This window comes from Galleria mellonella, unplaced genomic scaffold (assembly GCF_026898425.1).
Source record: "Galleria mellonella isolate WM207_F2 unplaced genomic scaffold, CSIRO_AGI_GalMel_v1 utg63, whole genome shotgun sequence".
Lineage (NCBI taxonomy): Eukaryota > Metazoa > Arthropoda > Insecta > Lepidoptera > Pyralidae > Galleria > Galleria mellonella.
The window spans coordinates 4,928,010-4,932,656 of record NW_026442130.1 but is presented as its reverse complement, the minus strand read 5'-3'; positions in this window follow the sequence as shown (position 1 = coordinate 4,932,656).

The following is a 4,647-nucleotide window of genomic DNA, read 5'->3' as shown; positions in this document are numbered from 1 at the left end:
TAGATTTGGTAAAGAAATAAAACAGCACAATTATTTAATTTGAAATGATAAATAATATAACTTGTAGTTTCAAACAAAAAATTCTCAAACACTAAGGGCTCCGTACATATAATAATTTGTAAAGGAATTAATAGGTAACTTATTTATGAGATAAATTTACATTTTACTTACATGAAATATTTCTTATGTGAAATAAACATTTAATAAGTCTTACTATTGTTGTAGCGTTTTTCGGATGGGGGGGGGGGTATCATGAGCGAAACAGTATACTCTGTTATGTCCATGGTACTGCTCATGTCTATAGGCGACGGTTACACTTTCCATCAGGTGGGCCGTTAGCTTGTTGCCATTCTAAGTTGTATAAAAAAAAAGTCTTTTGGATTAGGGTTTGGACGTTATTGCAATTAAAACCAAACTGTATCGCATATGTAAACGTTTATCTCAGACACACTATGCTAATTCAAAATTGGTTTCTATTTCCCCCGTAATATATAGACATGTCTTTATAAACTATGATTCTTTTATATTTCCACATTATAAACTTCGGAGATTTGCCGAAAAGATAGAACTTTTTTCAAATATACTATCATCAATCAAAAATTGTTTTTATATCCCATCCCCCTTGTTTTAATAAACTTATTTTGAAATTTCAGAAAACTCTTTTGTGCTCATTTAAAAGAAAATCATATTATTTTTTTATACCATAAAGGTAGGAAGCATACAGCCTGTCTGATGGTAAACAATTACTGTAGCATACGTCTGCAATACTAGGGGTGGCAAATGCGCGTGGCTAACCCTGAAGAAACCTTAACATATCATTTTTTAAGAAGCCCATATTGTAGCCTCTAGGGAAAACCTCGGCAGGGAGCACATTCCTTAGCCTGAGCATAGTATTATATTATCTGTGGCCTGAGCGTACATGAGAGAAAATTCCTTTGAAACCATTTAGGTTCAAACATATGAAGATGTCAATGTTCTGTCAATGGCAAGCGGTGCGATGATAAAAAGTGGTTGTGAGCATCATTTCAAACAATTCCTCAGAACACATTCCGTTATACAAGCAGTAGAACACAAAAAGATGCAACGTCTCGCCTTAGACTTAAGGGCTCGATGTCGCCTGTGAGCTTGGGATCGTCGACTATTCTCATAGTTCGCCTCTGAATCAAGTCAAGAGGACCAAGCTGGTATCCAGGAGCTTAAGCTCACAGGTGAGAGCAGTACTCCATAAAGGGCCTGACTTGCTTATTTTTTTTAATTATATATTTTTTTAATTATGTTCATAAATTTAATAATATTCCATATTTCAAATCCATCCATTTTAGTTCACTATATCTATTGAGAAAAAGCAGATAAAACTCCGGCCTGTGTAAAAAGTGAAGTGTATTGAAGTTTTGTTTACGGAAAATTTCCCTAGATGGTGTTAGTATCAAATAATCAGGTTATACTTTTATGAATTAACATCTACATACAGATGAAATCTTGTACTACAGTATAGTACAGGTACTACAGTTTCTTTAAAAACAGTAAGTTATTATTATTTTATTATATCAGCCATTAACTGTCCATTGCTAGAATATAGACTTTCTACATAAGGGAAGTTTTTCCAATAGTTTGTGCGGTTGGCAACCGCAGTTAGGTTTTAGTGCTTGTTTAAAGAGGGACCATATTGCCCATCTTTCGACCATTATGTTCCCGTAGTCGCTTTTACGACACCCACTGGAATGGAAGGGATGGCACATTTTATGCCATGAGTATATTGTTTTAAAATTTACATATTCGTAAATAGGTGTACTCTTTTATAAAAAATGCTGTGCTTGTTCACAAGTCATTCATTATTTGTGTATGGGCTTGAAAGATTTTTTTATTACAAGATGAAAAAAAAAAGAAACGTCATAGGTAGTGATACTTCTCCGGAAGCACAGAAGAAATATGGCAGTGAAAATATGGAATACAGAAACCTTTAAAATCCTAGTAAAAACTATTGGGATAAACTGAGATCATCGCAATTTATATGACCAGTCCAAAATTTCGGTCATTTATATTTGCGACAAGTACGACTTTTTAACAAATACACGGTCAGTTTGTTTTCAACTTCATGTTTTTAAAAAATGTAAAAACGATCTTTACATTTTTTAAATACTATAGACATGTTTTAAGTCTATGAAAGTATGTGTGTTTGTTCGTAACTTCTTGGCGCCTTAACGGCTCTAATTAATCGTCATAGGGGGGAAAAGGATTGTTAGCAATGGAGTTTGATAGCCCCATTGCTAGCAATATACCTTATTAGGTCGACCTCCACGTGGTTCCCCCTGGAAACCATCGTGAACAATTCTTGTTGAATTCGTCACGATGGGCTAACTGACCCGCTTCATCCTGACCTATCACTCTTTTCTCTGGTGCCTCGCCAGTGTATACCGACAGTGCGGGTGGAGTTACCATTCCATTATAATCCATTTAAAAAAAAAATTAATCGTCATAATATTTGGTATAAATTATTATTGTTATTTAGTTTGTATTTTTTAATAAAGAAGATCATAAACTACTTTTTTATTCCCTTCAATCAATATCTATAATTTTCTTATGTACGAAGTCACGTGTAAATACTAGTATGGTATTATAAGGTAAATATGGTAGACCATCATCATAATTTTAGCCATAAATTGTCTCTTGCAAAATATAGACTATAAATTGCCACTAGAAACTGTTCTGCCAACCCCTAGTAACACATGGTTGCTATTTTCCTTCTCATCAACAGGTTTTTAAGCTATGATCTACTATGATATTACTTTTTTGGTTCGTTTGACCTTCGGGCTGCATTATGACACTTTAGGTCTTCTGCGGATATACTCACTTCAGATTTTATTACGCAGCGTATTCGTTGGACGCGAAGATGTGGTATAGTGGACACTGTCCAATATATAGAGGTGGATAATATATAGCAATATCTATATATTTTAGTTACAAAATCTATATACTGGTCCAATAATGAATTGTTATGTTAAAAGTCTGTTATCCAAAAAATAACATTGGATGACAGACATTTAACATATTCGAAAATAGATATCTAGCCGATTTAGGCGGTATGGAAGTGGCCTTTTCCGATATCAATGTCCAGAGGAACCCAATATATAGATATCGGATCGGTATCCATATTACTCATACCTACCAATATGATACTAATTAATTATTTACTTCTCTTCATCCAAAAGTTACCTGGAAGAGATTGCTTTTAGTGATAAATAGGCCCATTATTTTAATGTCAATTTTTCTTTGTTTTCACTAAGACTACTGTAATCTTTTAGAGGGAATAACAAAGAGTATCTATTTATCTATGACTGAAGCATGCTATATTATCATAATAATGACCATGATGTAACTCAAAAACGTACTACTCATTGTAAAGTACAAACTCATGTATGGAGTTAGTATGTTTCTATAATCGACTGCAATGATAACTAACTTACCTCATTGTGAATGGATACTACATAGGACATAGTTTTAATAAACGCTCCATTCTTTGATGTGTTGTATGCTTTATTATTTCCAATAGTAGATATTATAAAAAAATGTGATAACTGGTATGATCAGGGGGGAAAGGGATTGTTAGTAATGGAGACTGAAAATCCCATTGCTAGCAATATACCTAACCAGGTCGACCTCCACGCGGTTCCCCCTGGAAACTATCATAATTAATTCCTGATAAATTCATCATGATGGGCTAACTGGCCTGTTTACATTCTCATCTATCACCCTTCACTGGTGCTCCGCCAGCGTATCCCGTTAGCGCAGGCGGAGTTACCAATCCATTTTCATCTAATAAAAAAAAAACTGGTATGATCAGGCACTGGCTAACTGTTTTCTATATATTTAGTCTTGATGTTACATAACATACATAACTTAAAACTTATTGTTATTCGTTCAAAATTCTAGAGTTCTCAATATTATCTGTTTATGGAATAAGAAAAGTCTAATCCGCTCATTATACCAGAGGTACCAGAGAAAGACTTTGTACAAAAGTCGATTGCTTGGGTACCTCTGTCCCATTCGTGTTTCAACCGTAAAGTAGTTGTGTTTGTATGGCTGTGTTTCGGTTTGAAGGGGGGGTAATGGCATGAATTTACTGGGTACAGAGGAATAACACCTGAGTGAGGAATGGCAACGCATGGGGGGTATCATGGGCGAAACAGTATACTCTGTTATGTCCACGGTACTACTCATGTCTATAGGCGACGGTTACCACTTTACATCAGGTGGGCCGTCAGCTTGTTTGCCATTGTAAGTTGTATAGAAAAAAAATACTCAGCTTATCATTAAAAAATTTTAATGATAGGCAAAATTCATAATTTAAAAATTTATATTTTTAAATTATGAATTTTGGTAGAAATTTTGAATTTTGTAGGTTATCCTACTAATTTGAATCTTAGAAGAGTAATCACAGCCAGAAGATTACGGTTAATATCTGCGTCTAATAAGATTAATACTCATACCTATATGTAAAAAGATGTTCAGGTATTTATTACTCTGTGACGCTGAGACACCTGAACTTGTTTGAATGTTTGATACTTAAACAGATTTAAATATAGGAAACTTTTAACCTAATTCACACAGGCAATGTCGCAGGATTCAGTAAGTCAATAATAAGCAATA